The following is a 22189-nucleotide window of genomic DNA, read 5'->3' as shown; positions in this document are numbered from 1 at the left end:
TTGTGCTTGTGAGTGAGCTTTGGTATGTCTATTTGCGTGTGTGTTGTGGCTGCAAATGGTGTGTTAAGTATGCATTGGCTGCTGCTATGAAGCACCTGGCATACCCCCACTGTCTTGCTAACAGGGCCTGACAGGTCTGCTTCATGCAGGTCCAGAAGAGGAAAACACTTTAAGATGGGTCTTAAATTATGATGAGTAGGCAAGTCATTACTAGTATCTCCATGGGATCCCTACATCAGCCAGATGAGCTATGAGCAAGGGCAGAACTTAAGCATTTTGGGCACTTAAAATATTATAATAATAATATTTTTCTAAGCCCACATTCATGTTATGGCTAATGAGGACAAGTTTGCACTAGTGTCTAAATTACAAGGCTGTGATGCACAAAGAATGATTGACGTATAAACTGGATCACTACATGACAGTATGAGGTTTGAATGATAGAGAAAGACCAATTTGTTCAAAGTAGTACTGGGGACAAAAAGGGGACGAGTTGCATAATTTATGCTTATACCACTTATTCTTTTTGTGTGTGCTTGAATGCATGCATCCTCCTACCCGTAATGCTACATGTTGGTGTGTTCCTGACTCTGTGTGTTTGTGTGTGTCTGTAATGTATCGTGTGCACATATGTTCTTGCATATTTTATGATTTTGTGTGTGCATGTATTTTTTACGATCTAAGCCCCCGTCTTTGATGTGCCCTACCTGAGTTGAAAGGGTAACATGAGAACTCAGGAGCCACAATGCTGCTCTCACCTGTGTCCTTTGATGATAGGACAGAGGCTAAGTAGACCAAACCGTGGATGTCTCTGTCATGAAACACACTCATGCACATACACACAGATATTATCCCAGACCTTTTTATTGTGGTGAGTGCGCAACTCAAACCAGTCCAGCTGCCTTTGTTGGCCGTCGCTCTGATGCGCTCCTGTTACGATGGTGGATGGATGGGTGTCATACAGAGGTGAAGGCTGTGCTCTCCTCTGTCCATCACTCAGCCCTCGCTGTAGGAGCCACTGAAAACTCTGGACAACACTATTACTTCCAGACCACTGCTCCTTCTCCATACATCATCCTACATACTCTTCATGCCTCTCTGTTTACTTAAAGTGTTACTCTTTTTCACCTCCTGCTCCCTTTCACTCCAAGCTTTGCTTGAGAAATGATTGCTACAACCAGACACATTTGCTGTAGTTTCACTGAGAAACATGGTTCTATACTACATTCATATCAAAACACTTTTCTACTACCAGGACATTCTTTCTTTGATTTTAGGATTTGCTTGAGCATCAATTTATTAACTCAAGACTTTTTACAGCAAATACAACAAAAAACACAACATTCTCATTCTCAAACAGATGTTGAATGCATTAACTTAACAGAAGTGCTCAAGTCTGTACTGTATACTGTAGGTTGTGAACAAATTAAAACAACTGAAACAAACCTTACCTTGTTCAGTACAGATTCACTCTCACAATTTCTTTATATGCACAAGTAAATTGGAGATGAGATTGACACTGTCATATGTGAGTGCTTTGCCCACAGGAGGGAGTAAAAGGGCCATTTCCATTATCAACCTAGCATCATTAGAGGTTCCATATCTATCTATCTGGCTCTACTGGGCATAAATTCATTATCTAAATCCTTCTACACATACCGTATTTATGTTAATCTCGCTTATTTCAAAGTTGTTGCAAACAATAGCTAATAGTCCCATTTTTCTGTCCAGTCAGCAGCCACAAAGGTATAATGGTTGGACAGAGAGTGATGAGTTGACAGCAGCATGAGGAGATCCCCTGTGGACAGGTAAACCAGATACTGGCTCAGGTCAGTACAAGGTCAAAGCACAGAGCGAGAGAAGGGATCTGTGTGTGTCTGTGCATGTGTGTATGTGGAGGATAGTGCTTCCATGAGGTAACAACTCTTCCTTCCTCCTGACCCCTCCCTCCACACACAAACCCACCGTTTAGTCAGGCAGAAGCAACCCATTGTCAAACCAAAGAGGCGCTGAAGGGTCCTGTCCTCCGGTCACTTCATCCCTCCCTTCATCCCTCCACCCCTCCGTGGGGGTGACAATGACCTCTGTCTGAAACAGAATAGGTGCTGCACCTGTGGAGAGAGGAGGTCCCGTGCGGGCTGGTTTGATTCACTTCTTTTCTTTTAGCCTCATTATCAGTGTCACACAGCACCAGGTCTCAAACGCTAAGTCCAGAATAGATCACAGACGTTCCTGTGTTGGGTCTTTTGCATAAGTGAAGCACTTTCCTGTTCTTTTCAGATGATCTTTGGTCCCATACTGAGTGTAAATACTCAGTCTGAGTATCAGCCAAGTTGAAAAGGGTTAAAAAGTTTGAATTGAATGAAAGGTTAAAAATCCCTGTGGGATAAAAGGTCATTGCAGCAAAATGACAGTGATACATTAAATAAAATTGTGTCTTTTTAGCAAAGTAGTAGTAGTAGTAGATGCCAATTTCTCCTACTTCTGTGTCAGTGTTATGGATGCAACAAGGCTGGGCACTGCAGGAAATGTAGAAAAGAACTAGGGTTCAAATCAAAGGGTAATGCGGTGAAAGTTACCTCTCCTGAGAAAGACTAACTATTGGAATGGATTGAGCAATGCCGATTGATGGACAGAAATTGAAAGGTGGAATTTTCCTTTAATAGTCTGTATATCACAAGATCTAAACAGATGTATTGGCCTATCACTCGCCATATACTGTCAAGCAAACAGCATGCATAGACAGTGCACACTTGCAAAGTGACTTCTGCTCGAGTCAAAAGTCATGATAACCAAATCAAATCAAATCAACCACCTTTCATTTCTCATCAAGACAACCTCACTTCTGTTATATATCTGTTTGCATATCCTCATCTCTTTCTCCTCCCTCTTGTCCCTCCTTTAACCAGTCCCCTTCTTCCTAACCTTCATACTTCCTTTCTTTTTACCTATCTCCCTCCTGCCCCCTCCCTCACTCCCACTGCTGTCTCCATGCCAGCCCCAGTCTGTCTCCAGTGACCTAGCCTGAACCAACAGAGCTCTAATCCCAGGATCACCTCTCATCGCTGGGTGACAGAGAGCGGGATCAGCCTTCCTCCCACCTCCAGGAATCTCTAGTCCAACTCCCATGGCTGTACACTGACACATGCGTCATATATTGTCTATGTAATTAGAATCAAAGTAGTGGCTGCTATTTATTGACACAACTGAGCCTTTGTGTATTGTGTGTGTAATTGTCAGTCTGGTACTTTGGGGGTACAAGGTGAACAAGGCTTGTGGCAGCATTTCCCTCATAGCTGCTGTCTGTGGCTTCTCCTCTGTAATGGTGAGCTATACTTCACACATGCACTTTAATACAGCAGATCAGCCTGCAACAACAGATGGAGGCTTAACATGATGGATCACATCAGACACACACATCAGCTTAAAAGGCTAACATGGGTCAAGCACTGACCATAGTCCATAGTCTGTATTTGATTTTGGGATGCTTTTATTATTATTTTGTAGTAATGACAAGCAAAAATCATAGTGTAGGTTTTTGTGGTATTACATGCTGGACATTCACACATACTTAAACATACGGTCCTATATACACACAGCATGAGAGCACACACAAAGATCATGCAGCTCTAGTGCAAACTTGACACATGCTATTAGATTTCCAATATTAAGCAATCCAGTTCTCTTTAAACGGCCCTACAAGAAAGAGTTAATAGTTAATAATGAGTCTGGTCATCCCCGCTATTGCACTGACAGCTGCTGTTACTGAGGGGTTGACTTTGGTAGCACTGTATAGTCCACTGAATAGTCCAAGAATGGCATTTTGTTTTAAGGTATCATCAGTAACACATAGATTGTTTAATTGTCTATGACAGAATAGTCTGGCAACATTGTTAAGTATTCTATGATGTGGCAAACAGGCTTATCTTGCTGCATGAGTGTGTATCAGTGGTGGGATTCTAACCAAAAACACCAAGCCTGAATCTGATTTCCTGTAGGCCAGACCCCGAGGAAACTGAGTCATTAAGCCTACCTCCAATAGGCATCTGCTCAACGTCAAAGCTCAGACATTTTGTCATCAGGTTATTATATTACCATTACACAAAATCCTGCAGTTAATGAGGTATCAAGTAGTATTGAAAATCAAATTCAGGCTGAACCTCTGAGTCCTGTGGGTTTCCAGTAGCTCTGTGTCATGACAAGATAAAATGCAGCACATCTGCTTAGTGTCAGCGATCTGCCACGACAGAGGGTTGGAGGGATGAACTAGTTGAGGGGAGTGTGTGACAGTGGTGGGTGATTTAAACTCATAAGCTTATGGCTCTGCTCTTCCTCTTTTGGAAAAGTGGGGCGGCTAAAAACACAGCAGGCTGAATGTACACCTCAGATTTTGAGTGCGGAATGGAGTACTTGTAATGGCATTACATAATATAGTATTCTGTTATTGATCAGATTCTTCGATTACTTTGGAGGTGCTTTGATTTGCACATGCTTTCCATTAATGGCGCCCAACTACACTGGAAAGTTCCACATCATCCAGAAATCTTGTGCTATGACCGCCCGCTCTGCTTGGGACAGGAAGGCAACAAACTCACACGTTGCTACAGCCCAATCTGTAACTTGCCGCTGTACTTTACTGCAAAGATCCAAAAGCGTGGAATGCTAGACCAATGCGGACCCTCATTGCAGTATGAATGGAACCGTGTGCGTATCTGCGCAACCAGTACAAGTCTGCAGCTGTCCGCAGATGCAGAATGTGGAAAGTATGTTCGAGCCTTAATAGGTTTAGGTTTATCACCATGTCATTAGCACTTCTCACCACTGGATGTTTTACACAGTCAAATTAAGTCTCTCTGGAACTGAACATTGTTGGTTTCAAACCACAGACCTGTTTGGGGAAAAAAAGACGGAAAGTGAGTGCGTTTTCCCTCTTACCTCCGCACCCACAATGGTGCCCATGAGCAAGGCACTTTATCCATTGCTTCTAATTTGCTTGTCAACATAGATGAAAATAAATGTGTTCATCTGTCACTGTCAACAGGTCATAAAAATATAAGGGGACAATTTGGAGAGGCTAAGTTGTATTAATCATAGAATCACTTGTTCTGCTTGAAGAAACCAGACTCATTGTGTGTGTGTGTGTGTGTGTGTGTGTGTTTATGGGGGTATACACCACGTAATCTATGGTATATAAAGTAGAAGCTGCTAAGGAGTTTCATTTTATCACAGGATCTAAGAAAAGAGCAGACTGCTTACCAACATGATACATATACTATAACAGAGTGTGTAATAAAGTATAAATATAGAAGAGTGTGGGCAATTACAGAACAGGATAAATGAGACTGAAGAACGACCACATCATTTGTTTCAGTGCCCCAAACAACATATGTTTACGTTAAGCTGACAAAACCCTCTAGTGGCAGGACAAATGATGTTGTCCTGCCGATAGGGACATCAGAACAGAAAACACTTCTGTCTGTTGTTCTAGAGGGCATAGACAAACAAAAAATTATGTTGTTTAATTTTGTTGTTAACCTGATGCTCCTTTAGTAAAGTTAGTGTAGCACACTATTATTTGCTACAACTGTGTGATAGATTATACAATAGATAGGCAATTACATTACATCAAAGTTATTACAACAGGGATATAAAATCCAGAATGTTGAGTTATATCATGAAGCTTTGTGACATGTGCCATATGACACATTGTGTACCTTCATAACCACATTTATATTTGAATATTTTTTTACATTAGGAATGTAGCTGAAAGCAAAATCAAAGACAGTCAACACCCACTTTTTCAGCTGCCATAAAATTTCATTATGACAACTGCAAAGTCGACATAATTATCAATCATAAGTTAGAAGAAGAACAAGGAAGGGAGAACAAACCATTATGCCATACCTTTTTGAAAACTGAATCATGTTTCATTCATATATCTGGTTGCTTATGTTATTACCAATAGGGGGTCCTAGTTTAACTACTTTTCAACCACATTTTTTATTGTAATTTCATTTTTTTATGAATGTACTGTATGCCTTCTGTATATTGTTGCCCCCTCATCAATGCGGGATGAAATGATAAAGAGGAGGTCAGGCTGGGTGCAGTTTAAGATTACTCATAGTGTGATGAAACACTGAAATGAGAAAAAGCTTTACAAAATATCTCCCCCATGTTACTCTTTCTATCTTTGCTCGCTCCCTTTCTACCAAAGGCCAGTCCCCTCTCACTCCCAACGTGTCAAATACGCCTGTTTGGTCAGTGGCCATATGCGTTAAACTATTACGCTGTAGGTATCCATTAGCGTAATTTCTGGATATGCCTGTCTAGCATAATATTTTCATGTGCCGTCAAAGTCAGATGAGCGAGAAAAGTCCATGTAGGGAGGTGGTCGTGGTTGGATGGGTCAAACACAAGATTTTCACCCAGTAGACCGCTGTTCGTTTCCCGTGTAATACCAATAGTCAACGTTGACTACTTTTTAACTTAAGTACATAACATAAGTTGCATACCTTAACTTAAGTAACTAACGTACTTATTTTAATCCAAGCCATGATCTTTTCCAAAACCTAACCAAGTAGTTTTGGTGCCTAAGCCTAACCAAACTGCGACTGTTTCACAACGTTAACCACGTGTGACAAAATGTTTCTCAGCAAGCTTTATTTTGAAAGTCTAACTGAACATATTTATTATTGCTAACTTGACCGCAGAGCCCTGCACATGCAAAACTGATGCTAAGGGGTACCTACAGCGGCATAGCTTGAAGCATATGGGCAGTGACCAAGCAGCTGCATTTGACAGGTTGGGAGTGAGAACGTGTTGCAAAGGCAGGACCTCTGCATTGCACAACATCCCTGGAACATGGCACTGCCAAGCAGGCGAAACTCACATGTGAACATGCGAGCACACTGAGGGATTTTTTCTGTCTCATTCTCCGCATCTCCTTTTATTGCATTTGCCCCCTCTGTCACGCAAGCCCTTTCTCATATGTTTCATTAACACAGCTAAATTACTTGAAAAATTATCTTAGAAATTGGGAGGATTTATGGAAAAGTTGAATACAAACCTTCCTTAAGAACATGGGCTCACTTGTTTAAGTCATATTTTTGGTCTTAAAAACCAAAATTGTCATTTTATGAATATCCTTTTCTGTGTGTCTGTGTTAAAGTAACTGCTTGCATGTACAACCCCATGGGTCTACTTCAGATTTCCCATCCATCTTTCAATGTGTGTGTGTGTGTGTGTGTGTGTGTGTGTGTGTGTGTGTGTGTGCATGCGTTCAAGAACTGGATGTATGCATCTGTATGTGTGTGTTTATATGTGCCTGTGAGCGTGTGTCTATGTATGTGTTACCTGGGGTCATAACTCTGCCCAGGACAGTTTTATAAAGTGCGGTACAGCCAGCAAAGCAGCAGTAAATCAGTTTTATTTGCTGTGTGTTTGGGGGTCAGCTCTCTTGACACCCCTGGACCATGACACTACAGGAATGGACTGGTTGGATTTTGCTATTGCAGCTGTGTTGTTGTAGGCTGGTAGTTAAGGGGGATTTATTCTTGTATGGACGCGATTCACCTGAGGAAAAAGAGTGGTTGCCATTGCTTTTTGCAATATTTAGTTTGGTTTGGACCAGACGCAGCGGCAGAAGCAAATTAGGGGATGGGTATTTCATTTTCATGGTGGGGGCTATTTGTGACATCCAACATAAACTATTGCTAAAACAGTTTCACTGCATTTCCAATAGCCTACCTACTATTAATTTATTGTTTAGGCTAAGGAGGATATTCTATGTTACAGCCATACAGCGGTGGTCTAACATGTTAATTATTGAGCTTTAGAGGTGCTGGTAGATACATTTTGTTACCTTTGGACAGAGCCAAAGCTGTTTCCCCTTGTTTCCAGTCTTTATACTAAGCTAACTAGCTGCTGGCTGTAGCTTCATATTGAAGGGGAAGAAAGTGAATTAGCATATTTCCCCAAATGTCAAACTATTCCTTTAAGGCACAGTATAAGTTTACTCAAAACTTGCAGAATTTCATATTTTAACACATGCACACATGGATTTTTTTTTGTCAAGCCAAAAAACATTACTTATACTAACAAAACTCTTCTGAGACAACAGTGATGATCTGCAAAACACAACCAACTGAAATAGACCAAAAGGGCATATCGGTAGAGGTTTGTGACAAGACAGACTTAGCACTTTCATATATCTATCCTTTCTATGGAGTCGGTCTACCACAAACAGTTGAAATTATTTACTACAAGACATAAACTTTTTTTTAAAAATCAGACAAAATGAATAAAGTAGATTATGTTATTACTTTTTGGTAAACATGTTTCCCATAACTGAATATGGAATAAAAGTTTGTTGTTCAGAAAAGTAAACTGTATTGAATTTTGTGAATGAAATATCTTTGGGCCACATCATGTCAGGTCTAATGGTTTCACTTTGCTGTCAGAGACTCGCCCCAAGTCCTAGAGATCATGATTCTCACACACACTCTCTTGCACACACACACACACACACACACAGACACAGTCCTAGAGAGCAGGGTTGTGCTGTGTGGCACACCAATGATATAAACACTATGTGGGAATGCAAACAAACTCCCTCACTAGTTCTCTCTTTCTCTTTCAGCAAACCTCTTCTCAAAAGGTAATTTTCTTGGAGTTCTAGGTTCTAACTTCTCCATTTCAAACTTACCAGATCTAACAAAAACTTCTTAGCAATTCAACACTCAAATAAGCAAACTACTGATTAATTGAATTATACAATTAAAAGAATTTACGATGAAGTATGCTAATGGCATGCCAGGCGGGAAAAAATAAATGCATGTATGACCATATGTAAATCAATAGGAGACAAGAATGATCTGATTTTGGAAATGTTCTTGAGCTGTATGAAGCAAGACTGGACAATGCTCCATGACCCTCAAAATAGAGATCTGCATCAAAATTGACACCAAGATTTCTATCAGCCTGCTTAATATTTGTAGTCAGTGTAGTCATTACCTCAGATTTACCATCATTCAGTTTTAAAAAGTTTTGGGAAATCCAACATTTAATAGCGCTAAGACACACATGGAGATTATCCAAATTGCTGGAGTTAATAGATTGGAGAGGGACATATAGTTGTGTGTCATCTGCATAACAGTGATGAGAAACACCATGCTTCTGCATGATCTGGCTGAGAGGAACCATGTAGTGGGCCAAGAATGGACCCTTGAGGAACACCACAGTTATAATGAGCAACAGAGGAACTGGCATTTGCTATAACAGAAAAAGTTTGATTAGACAGGTATGAACGTAGCAGATGTAAAACAGTTCCTTTAAGACCAACCCAGGTTTCTAGAAGGTGCAGGAAAACAGTGTGGTCATTCGTGTCTATCTGCTGTTAAAAGTAGGTCATTAGAAACCTTTGTGTGCTCTCTGTTATGGCGAGCTCTAAAACCTGACTGAAAACTATTGATCTATTGAACTATTGGTGAGCAGTGATCTGTTGATATTGACCGATCATAAAATCCAACATGAAATCGTTATTTGTTTTCCTTAAATAGCTTTTGCAAAGACACATCTTGTGTTGTGACAACTTGTTTGATTATACATCAGAAATGTCTGTGTGAGATGAGGAGTCAAATTCTTACTCTGAGCACCAATGCGGGGTCCTTCTTCTCTGTCCATTTTAGCTAAAAAGATACAACAAATAAAATAATATCTTAAATCCACATTACCATATTGTCTATACTCATTATTTACGTTTCATATTTTCAATACATTACAGTATTGTCTACTCTACCTCAGTAAAAAAAGATAATAATTCTATCACTACAAACCCTCACATTATGCGTTTGGCACATTAAATGGAGCTATCTAGCAGAGTTTCAGGAGCAGGACCACACCTCAGTTGCGCCACTTTCAGCGTTCCTATAAATACCCACCTAACCCTTTCCTCCTCTTTCGCTCTCGTATTCTGCACCAGAGCTGAGACCAGGCAATATCGCCTTTTGCACACTCAGAAAAGTAAGCTACTGTTCCATCCTACGAGCAACTTCATCTGAAATCAGAACAACCACGTTCAAAGTTTCCATCAACCCACGGCAGCAGACCCAAACACAACTTCTCTGCTGCCTCTGTGCCTGAGACCCCGCTTTCTGTAATTATAGGCCTATAGACTTACCTAAACTCAAGGAAACTGGTCAGTAAAACACAAATTACAGACCTGTCAAAGTATTTGGTTGCAGAAATACAAATATTTCTTAAGAATTGTTTGCCTCCGTAGAAAATGTGGAGTGATACAATGTCGTATCTGTTTGCAATATCTTATGATATTGTGATATATGTTCACTGTGAAACATCAGTGTCATAAGATGACATCACAATACATGTGAGTTCCAGAGCTTTTAACTGCTTAATTTCTTTGCATGTGGACCTTTTCATAAGAAAACAACATATAAACATAAACACATTTAGAATGTATATGTTTACAAAGTTTTGCTTTTCTATTTTGAGTTAACTCAGTTCTAAGTTCTTATTTTATCTTAGTTAGGCCTTTTTTAAGGGAGCAGTGTGTAGAATTTAGTGGCATCTAGCAGGAAAATTGTAGATTACAACCATTTGAATACTGCTCGCCTCACCCTCCCCTTCCAAGTGTGTAGGAGAAACTACGATGGCTGTGAAAGGCCCTATCTAGAGCCAGTGTTTGGTTTGTCTGTTCTGGGCTACTGTAGAAACATTGCAGTGCAACATAGCTACTCCATGGAAGGGGACCCACTCACTCAAATTCCACAAACCAATATGTAATCACTCCTTTTTTCAAGTCCTTTAACAGTCCATGAGTCCCACTGCATGTTGCAGCAAAGCACTGAGGAATAATGGTTTAGTCCTACCACGAATCACATGAACAAAGGAATGTCCTTATCCTTGGAGAGCAGGTAGCAGAAGTAGGTAGATGTCTATCCATCGTGATTCCTCCTATGGGAGGGTGATTTTGCAGCGATGGCGTGTAAAGCCCAGATGATTGTCACAACTAAAAAAACTGGCCTGTTGTGCAGCAATGTACAGAGCCCGGGATATGTCATGGAGAATAAAAAAACAAATTTGTGCTCTTGAATTTAATCATTTGTGCTCTTGATGCAATCATTTGTGTTCTCATTGTGTTCTAAGAACCTTACAGTCGTTTGTTGCAGTTCATACCCTCTCTTTCCTGTCTTTCTTTGATATATGTTATCTAATAAATAAGAAAGATGAAGAAATTATTTTTCACACCAGACAAGTGGAATCATTAGACCCCCTGCTGTTTCTAAAACCATGACAAATGGCTCTCCCTGCATCTGCCTACTATAGAAATTCATACATGTATACTCAACTGGGGGTAGACTGACTCTCTGATGCTGTAGGCTTTGTGAGATAAGATTAATGAAACACCAGTTTATAAGTTCATCCGGTTGCCAAAAAAGAAGATAAAATGCTATACAGTGCTTTGACTGATCTCACATTTAATCTGAGCCTGAAATACAATGTACTATATGTTGTAAAGTGATCTGAGATATACCCGTGAGGAAATTTCATGATAAAATGAAAGAAGTAACAATAATGTGTACTTTACACTTTGGCCTCCTGCTGAGAAAAGAGTATTGGATTAATAAAGTATATATTACATAAATAAATTATTCCTGTAGCATCCTATTTCCTTTATGTTTTTATCCACGTTTGCCATGGGACAGCATAGAAAGTCACATCTAAATAGTGATCAACTGGACAAAATGAAGAGCACTTTCAATTTTTCAATTCAATGTTATTTATATAGCGCCAATTTGTAACAGAAGTTATCTCATTGAACTTTTCCTATAGAGCAGGTCTAGACCGTACTCTTTATAATAACTAAAATTTCACAGGTTGATTCATTCAGAGTTCCATATATTAGTCTCATCCCACAAGCAGCACTGGCTAAGAACACTTCTAACCAATATCAACATTGTTCACCAACAGTGGTTCAAACGATGCCCACACACCTCTGCACATGTGCTTTGGTGTTTAGAATAAGATGCATTGATATTCAACAGTGCCTGGAAAAATCCCCCTTCACACATTCTCTGTAAGAATCTGGGGGCCATTTCCTCTCTCTGTGTGTGTGTGTGTGTGTGTGTGTGTGTGTGTGTGTGTGTGTGTGTGTGTGTGTTTGCATCCACCTGTTTTATGTTTCTTAGCTATCAACTCTGGAGGTCTTTCGAAGCAGGTTGCAGAATCCAATAGTCAACAGATGCCTTCTCACAGGGTCAAGATAAGCCTACAGGCTGTGTGTGTAAGAGAGACAACAGCCTTTTCATGTGTACATCTGACCCTAATTTAACTTTTCTCCATGATAGGCTCAGAAATGAAATACAATAAACTTAAAACACAAGATTCATCACACACGTACATGTGGACAAATACAGTACAGGTGGTCTGTTTGTTTGATTTAGTTGTTGTTTTTGTGCTTAATTAGGATGTATGTACATATTTTGGTAATCATGAGTGTAGGTGAGTGAGTTGCACTTTCATCTGCTGGAGGGCCCTAATTGGAGTAGACACAGCACTTGTCACACATTTAACCAATCAGTTTGTGAAGCCCTCTGGCAAGGAAGAATCGTGTGTGTGTGTGTGTGTGGTATGACCTCAGGTTGCCAATTCTTGGACCCAAATGACATCCAGAAGCACTCAATCAGGCCTCTCACAGAGGACTGGAAACCATTTCACCTCAATAGGCCCAAAGTAAGAGCAAGGGGTTTTAACACCTGAGAGCGAGAGCGCAAGAGAGAGAGGAAAGGTATATATGGATATATTGAAAACCAAGTCAAGTCATGTTTGGACTCAGAAATGCTCCCTCTAGACTTTTGTGTAACACTTGGGTGACAAAGGACATATGTAAGTGTTAATTAATGTATGGTATTTGTCAACAGTTCTTATGAAGACATTTATTATGTATTATATTATTATCCGCTTACAGCTACATTATATTGTGTTAAAGTTTTTAAAATACTTTTTTTTAAATGGTGAACTGAGATCACACAGCACAGTGATGCTTGTAAAACAAACAAAAGATGACAACACAAACATATTAACTCACAACACAACAACATTAAGCCACAACGCTGGGGACACAGCAAGAGCAAGAGGTTCATTTATTTTCTGGCTTGTTTAGCCTTCAAAATAAAAGAGCAAAAGGTTAAACAGGAAAAATACTGAATCAACCATTATCTCCAAATAATCAAAACAACATCCAAGAGCCCAAACTGCTGTTTGTTGTCATGGTATATGGTATCTTTCCAAAAATGAAAATTAACAATAACAGAAAATATCACAGACTTACATTGTCCAAATTCCCCCCAAAATACCAACCAATATGCATCATTTTATGCAAGTTAACATTTCAGCATAAAATTCCATTTTTCATAATGTTATGGTTATCAAGTATGATATCAAACAGTTCTCACTTTTTTGAGATATTATTTTTACCTTCAGATGGATAAATTAAGTGCAATAATTGACTTTGTTTCCAAAATATTAACTTTTAGGTAAGAGATGACAAACTTGACATTCTACAGTCTAATCAAAACTGTAGGAGACATGCGTTCATGTATCATCTATAGCAACACTATTCAGCATCCCTTATGCATGGTGGGCTGACAGAAGTTTCCACAAGTACTGTGAGTATGGACAGACTACCAGAACAATGCTCATAACAAAATGCTGCTATTAAGCAGCTAAGGGAAAAGTTAGTGTTTGCTTCAGATTGAGCTCCTAACCTCAGGGTTAGCCAATGGCATCACTAGCCAAGCCCACTTATAAACTGGTTACTTAAAGTATGTGATTGAATTACCACAAACCCAGAAATCCCACTATAGTACAGTAGACCAAAACTAGTACATTTGTATTTCTACCGTGATATCTATTTATAATATATGATTATTGTTATGATTTACATAATCATAAGAGAATAAAATATGTGAAAGAATAGTAGTACAAAAAGTGTGACCATATAACATGTAATGTCATTAAAATAGTATACACATGTGAAAGAGCATGTGATTGAACACCATTAAAGGATTTATTAGATTACACTGTTTATAAATATGGAAGGAGCAGTTGAACTATTGAAATACAGAGTTTGTTCCATTGTTCCACTCCAGGTATACTGTTATCATTCATTATATCTATGAGGAAGAGATTGGGTGTTCTCTTAACTGAAAGAAGTTATTCTGGGTGAGTGCAAAAATCCAGGAGAATTCAGGAAGGGTGTCAAAACTGGCAACAGCCAGTTGTTATGGCAACACTTCCTGGTTAATGGTGTATGAAGAACCTTTGATCGCTTTTCAGAGCCTTAAGCCACCATCACTGCAAAGCAGAAAGTAGAAAATGTATTGAGGCCAGCAAATGACTTGCTAATTATCAAAAATACCCTTTTTTGTATAGCGGTTATCTACAAAATAAGTTTAAAATAGTTTCCTTAGGCTGTCCAAACACATGCAATGTGAATGAATTAAACTCTAACAATCTCTTAAGAACATGCACGCCTGTCTGAGTGTTTTTGATCATTAGTACATTTTCATTTTCAGCATCACAGTTTACTGTGCCATTGGCTTTGAGTGACTATTTGATTTATGTTAAAGATAAAACACGACGAGCAGCTGCTACCAAGCTGCTCTTTTCTCAACCAAACTGAGAAACTATATTTGAACATTTCCATAACCTTTCATCAGGAATACGGTATGTGATACCATCTGTGGTGTATAAATGGCCTTTATTAAAGGTCAGATTCCTTTTTTCTGCCTGCTTATAAAAGTTGCATCTATATAAAAGCAATGAAAAAAGCAATGAAATGTGAAATCTGTTCACTACACACAGTACACTCAGATATTGGATGATATCACTAATAAGTTCAAAAACACTACAGCAAATATCAATTGTAGGCTGAATTACAAATTATGTATGAAATATACGATATCAATTGGAAAGCTTTAGAAGTACCAAGTGTTGGTATCAGTAAATCTTAACAGCAGTGTTGGAAGTTTGAGTTTTCATGCTTGAGTTGTGTTTCCGTAAGAGCATTAATGTCTTATCAGGCTTCTTATCATCCACTGCTGGTATGCATAGCTGGAACATTAAATTCACACTTAATTTAACCTCTTACCAGACACGGACACATTTGCACTTCAAGCTCAGTAATTTAGGACGGAAAAAGTGAGGCAGAAAAAACCTCCGGCTCCAATATGTATTTTTATTAGTAAATATGATGTATTTTGCCCAGGGCTAGTCTCTTTCATTTCAGCCTGCTGCCAAACGCCAAAGTCCAGGGTAAATTAATACAAACCATGAAGCCATGTGCCATTAAACTGGACTCAAAATACTGGCAGAGCACCAGATGCCCATTATTATTTATTAATTTATTTTTAATTCTGCAAATGCTTTGCAGATGTTTCACATACCTCATGTTTTTTGGGAGACGATGTGAAAGAATAGTAGTGGTACCTAACATGTGCTGAATGTTTTTTTTTCCTATCACTTACTTGCAGCAGAGAAAAATGGTGCAGCTTTTAAAATGTAGTCTGTTTTAGTTTATTTTCAGGTGCATGTCTATCTGGAATTCTCCTGTACCATCTGTGGTTGTGTGAGATAGAATTTGTACTGATCTAAGTAAGAAACCATGAATCATTCTGGCTTTTGTTTTTCCTCCGTTACTTTGTATTTTGGACATGGAAGATGATATTAGGATTAAATGAGAGTTCAGGAGAATGTAACTATAAGGAAGCTTATATTCAGTGTGTTAGAATCCTGGTTTAAATACATTTTAACCCTGTGCTTTTAGGGTTAAAAAAGCCTGCCAACATAGTATAAAACATTGTGTTGTGTGACTAAATGTTATGTCACCACTTTGTTCTATAGGTCTGAAAACCATCTTTCCTCTGAAAAGGTTGGATTGGGTCATTAATTCCGTGATGCAGTGCATCTATGTACTTACATATGAGAATAAAAACACATTAAAGACATGTGCCTACACAAACACACAGTGATCCAGTCAAAGTACAGTACAATCATAATGCCTAACTTTGACCACATTAATACTGTAGAACACCAATCAGACCACAACAGTCCAAACCAGAACTGTTTATAGAGACCATACTGTTTTCTCCTAAACCATAGCAGAAGACCGCTTCTGTAATGGATGCTTTTTGAAGTCCTTAATCACTTTTTAATGGTATGGAGTGAGGTGGATATTAACTACTACATGTGTGGTTTTATGGTTACTTGCCATTGCAGTAGTTTGCGTGCTATATTAAGCCATGCCAGATGCACTTAACCCACAGCCTGTTCAGATAGCTGGCTAATGATAGTAATAAGCAGGTGCTCTGCAAAATATTTTCTCTTTTCTAAAGCAGAATCTGACATTTAGTTCCTCCAAATGGCTGCAACTGTTGGCCCGTTATTTTGGAAGAAGAATTAGAGAATGCTGTCTGTTACCATGTGCGGCCATTAGAGAGGTCAGTGACGGTTTGTGGATGAATTTTTGTATTTTACTTTGTACATATAGCCTGAATGATTGGAAGGGCAGTGATGACTCAAGTTACGAGACACACACACACACACACATATATATATATAATGTGGTAAATGTGGTTTTTGTTCTGCATGTATATGTAGATGTGTATCCACTTTTTGGCAGTGTCTAAGTCAGTCTTACTGGAACTTGGCAGCCTCGGTGGTTAGCGGTTCACTCGTATGCACAACGACAGAAAGTTGTTTGAAAAGGGGGCACAACAAAACTAAAACACTAAAGCCATGCTATCAGCTCTGAAAGGCTGTGCATAGGCACAGCTGTGCTTTGAGCTACAGCAAATGCTAATGTCAACATGCAAACATAGTAAACAGAAAGTATAGCTGATGCTGATGGGAATGTCATTAGTCTGTAGGCATTTGTTCATAAACCAATTTAAGTCATTAGGATACATCCCCATGGGACCATGAATGTCTGTTAAAAAGTTCACAGCAATCCATCCAATAGTTGTTGAGATGTTTCAATCTGGACCAAAGTGGTGGACCGCCGGATGGCCTGACATTGCCATCCGTACAGCCCCACTACTAACAAGGTTAATAAGGTTACCAAAGATGCCTCGTTACCTGTCGGCCTTACAGGCTTGCTTATTTACCAGCTTTCTGATGTGTTGTTTCACCTGCTTATAATTTTCTCTGTGTCTAAGAGCTCTGTCTTTCTGACTTCCTTTCTCTCTCTGTAATGTAATGAGTTAAATTCATCTGTCTAGGGCCAGCTGGCTGGACTTTATAGGCCTTGAGGTGGAGACCCCTGTTGCATGTAAAAGGAGACCCTGTCTGCAAGGTGCAGTGCTGTACAGGGGTCTAATCCAGCAATAAAGTTATAGAAGAGAGAAAAACAGTTAATGTTCTTTTACATCAGCCCACTCTTTCCTTCACACTGGTTTGATCTAGCCTCCGGTGCCATAAGGTTTAACATATTTTTCCATGATTTAATTGGCATTTGTTTGCCTCCAGTTTTTACACTCAGGGTCATGGGGTTCGTTAAAAATTAGCAACTGTTCCGTCCTATTTATACCTCTGTAAGTACCTACCTAGTGAGACCTAGCTCTTTTCTGGCCATAAGTCTCCCCCCAAAAATATTAATTGTATGCCTGGACATATGATTTTATGGATAATGGTAGCAGGTAATAGCCATTCACTCTAATCTTATGTCACTGCTGTCAGTCCAGCATTTGTGTTCATATTTCTGCTGTTACTAGAAAGCAAGTACTAAAAAACTTTTGTGGTACTGGGTTTAAAAATGAACACAATGTTCAAAATGAATGCAGTTTGTTCATTTAGATACTAAACCTGAAAGTCCAGTCCCTTTCTCACAAAAGGCTTATAGCAGTTTCATTTCCAGTTTAATAATTTAGCAGATTTCCCTCAGCATCTACAAAATAAATTGCCGTAATCTTGTACATTATAAATACACAATACAATGATCACAAAAGACCTAAAACAGTGGACGCTTCAGATGTGAAGTGAAAAGGTGCTGACTTCTACAAATGAGCAAATGTCACGATGTAGTCTCCCACAGCATACTTTCATCTGAGTCCTGCTGCTGAGGCCTGTCCTGTGTTTATACGTGCTGAGCTTTCAGGGTGGTTGCAGTGGCTTTGGGCTCGTTCTGTTGTTTTCCCTCTGCACTGGCATGGCTTCGGCCACGTTTGATGGTTGATTGAACACGAAAACAATTGGCTGCATTCTGCGAGGAAGCCGTGAAACTGTCAGCCTCCCTTCCTTCTGTGTAGTCGAGTCAAGACTGACAGTGGTGGACAGATGGATGATCCTCTAGACCTCAACACTCTAAACTTAACAATCCCATGTTGACAACCAGTAGAGAAGTGCTGAGTAGTAATTGGATGAGTTTTGGGAAATGAGAGTCGGTCTACTTCTCAGGGTTCTTCACATTCAGCCCTCCCTCTCTCTCTCTGCAGGTCATCAGTCACACCCAGGTTAATGAGAGTTTACGGAGCCCTGTGTGCTTGTTTACTCTCTCAAAACAGAGCTCTTAATGGAAAGCAGTGGTGTGCTTAGGTGGTTCTACCATTTCTAGGTGTGAATTTATTTTTAATACATTATGCTTCTTCTGCTTGTGGGGAATCATCTGAGAATCTTGAGGAAAAACATAGCAAATATATATAATAATAATAATAAATATAAAATTATTTCTGTAAATTAAGTCAGATTGCTCCAAGTTATGAAAAGAGGGCACAAGGAGGTGAGAAATGCTTCTTTTGCATACTGAAAATCAACAGGATGGAAATTACTTAATCAGGAAATTAATCAGTCTAAGGCTGCTGTTTGATTTTAGCTGACATGTTTTAATGCTTTATGGTTGATGTTGATTGTGTTTCCTCTAGAATTTATATATATTTGTATTGTTATATGTAGTCTGATTATTCAGTTTTAAATGACAATAAAAACTACATTCTCTGCTACACTGATATAACTGATACAACTTCTGACTCTAAACAAACAGGCTTAGTTTACATAGATCACAGCTATTCTTGTCACTCTCATCTTGCCTGTCAGTCTTCATTGTATACTTTGATAAAACAAGTGCCAAAAAATCACCTTTGATTTGATGGTGTAACTCTAACCAGACTCCAAGCTTTGATTATCTCCCAGGCCAGACTAAACTCTGCTTTGCAGCCAGCTGTTGGGGAAATATCCAGACACCCCAGAGATGACCCCACAATTATGAAAATGAAGTATTAATAGCTTGAAATTGCACCCAAATGGCTATCATGCAGGCACACAAGAAAAACCTGTTTGTTTTTTCTTTCCATTGAAATCATTAGCAGAGTTTGGAAAATTTTCTTGGATGAGGTTCAGAGGTATTCTGGACATTTGCAATGTGTTAAACCGGGTAATGTGTGTGTGTGCATGTAAACCTGCCCATATTTTTTCAGTATCTAACATCTCAAACCTTAAAGCTCAATCTGACAAATATCTGGCAAATATGCTGCTGCCAAGTTAATGTCAAATTTGGGCAATCTATGGTTGTGTGTGTGTATGTGTGTGTGTGTGTGTACGCACGCTCAGAGCAGGGGGAGACCTCAGCTCATGTTGAGGGCTTTATCTACATATTTTCTCTGTCCATTCCATCAAACAAGCATCAAGGCTAATGCATTTGACCAATCAATGAAAAAGTATTTCCAAAGCAAAAAAGACAATGTTGGGCTGTGTTGTCTAAAAGCCTCAAAAGAAGCAATGTATGTGATGCTTCTTGTTTCCCCAGTTGTAGAATGAAAGGGCCTTGTTATATTTCTACAATGTTTCAACTCAGTTTCAATTAGCTTTGCAGGGCTTCAAAGTGAAGTAATAGAAGGGAAACTAAGAGAGTCAGTGCACTGAAGAAACACTGAATGGGCAGGGGAGCAGGCTTTCATAATTTAATAGATAGCAATTAGAGAAAAACTTTCTTAGACATTGCATGCCTTTGGAATGCATTCTCTCTTGGCTGAGAGAGAGATATTTATTACTGATTTAAGTTAAAACCTGCTTTGTTTCTTCATTCTTAGAATAAAAGAGTCAGAGAGATGTACTCCTCAGCATGACTAAGCAGCCTTATCAATCTGATTTTTATTCAACTGAAATGTTAAATAAAACAAAGGTCACACATGCACCTTTTTTATAATTACCTCAGTGCTGTCCTCTTTTGTACACAAGGGTCAAGATACCGAGGACTGTTTGGTTCATGAGTTGAATGACCAGATCAATCCAGATAGTTTGATTAAGGAAGTCACTCGTGTTTCTGTTGTAAACATGTATTTGAGTGGACCTGTCTTAGTCCGGGCCCTGTGCAGCTCCTGTGTGGAACCCCAGCTCAGCCTCTCGTGTGGAGCCGGGGTAAGATGGATGAGAGCCTGAAAACAAGACAATTTCCTGGTCAAATCCCAGGTGGAGGCAAAGAATGGTGAGACTGGAGGAGATCCAGCAGTGTGCGTGTGTTTACTAGTGTCTTTATGTGTGGCATAGTTTTTAGCATTCATAGTATTAATGCAGACCACCCAAGGATTCCCAGTCCCTTACAAACCAGTGGCTGTATTCTTACACATTTTAATGAAAAATGTTAAGGCTTAAAGGGGTGGTTTGACATTTTGGGAAATAGACTTATTTACTTACTTACTTGCTGGACTTTTTCTTGGCCGGATGATGTGCCTGTTTTTTAAGCAGTGCCTTACTTTCTGATTTAAGAGAAAATCCTAAAAATGAAAGGACAATCATCCTTAATTATAAGACTCATAAGTTTTTGGTCTAAAAGTAAATCACAAAGCTCTCAGCAGCTTAACTGTTTTGGTGCCATTTAGAGGAAATTCTAGTGGTAAGTTAGAATACTTACCCCCAACCATAAGTTTAAAGCTAATAAAACTTATTTGATTCATACAAAATGATATGTTCACAACAGCTAATAAGGGAGTCAGCTTTACAGGCACTAGATGCTTGGTCATTATTACTGTAGACTGAACATGCTTTGAAACTTAACAAGATTGATGCTGTATCCAATGTGTATTAGTATTCTTTCTTACTTTGAACTTTTTTTCTTCTTTCCAAAAAAACCCCACTGTGGCTACATAATGTGAGGTTACTATAGCTGATTTTATGGCCCATTTCCTCTTCTTTCTCACTCTCTATTTCACTTATTACTCCAGCGCTCATGAGGAACATGTTGCATCTTGACAGGGACAGGCAGCATTACCTTCTTTTCGATGGGAGCTACCTCCAGCATGAGTGGCCAAAGAGAGAGAGTGAGATTGAGTTTCCAAGTCACATATTAATTTAAACATGCAGCATTGTTAACAGATGTCACTGTAGGGCGCCTGGCCCATTGATCCTTCATCAGCATGTGTTACTGCAATCAATACCCTCATTAGTGAGCTGTCAGGGCCAAGGAAATGCTTAGAGAGAAGGCCTTTTTCATGTTCGATTACACTGCGAGCACTGAGCCGCTGTCCAACTTTGGTGCTGGCTGAGCTTTCAGTGAGCTCTGGGAGTGTTTCACGTCACACGAGGGATTTCAGACTGAAACAAGAAACATTATTTTATATTTGTTGGAGAGTCTGAGAAAAGAACAATGCCTACGCCCATGCTGTGGGCTGATTGTAATGGAGTCTCTGATGATTCCTGAGACAGATGCATTTGCACACATACACACTAAACTGCTTCTGTCGTGCACAGTACACACATTAAAACATGCATAGTTGGTGTTTTGGTGCAGACGCAGGCTCTAGCAGACTGTGATATATTTAAATAGAGTAATGTACATGTGGAACACATACAAACACATTTCACAAGAAATGTTTCATAGCAGAAATACTGTACTTAGAATGGCTTTTGGAAAAAGGTGCTTTTCATGTGTAGTTTAATTTATCACTTGCTACTGATAACACATCCATCACCCTATAAGCCTGTACACCTGACGCTCATTATCTCTGGTTTTTTTTTATCTCACTCTGATCAGCGGTTCACTGAATCCTTTTATCTCAGTCAAAAAAAATTTTTATTGAATGCCTTTAGTTTTTGGACTTTATACATGAGGACTTCTACTGTGTTCTACTGTGTGAACAGCAATCTGATCGGTTGCCTGGAGCAGATGTGTGAGTTGGCCTGG

This window comes from Siniperca chuatsi, linkage group LG9 (genome assembly GCF_020085105.1).
Source record: "Siniperca chuatsi isolate FFG_IHB_CAS linkage group LG9, ASM2008510v1, whole genome shotgun sequence".
NCBI classification, from domain to species: domain Eukaryota; kingdom Metazoa; phylum Chordata; class Actinopteri; order Centrarchiformes; family Sinipercidae; genus Siniperca; species Siniperca chuatsi.
This window is presented reverse-complemented; position numbering follows the sequence as displayed.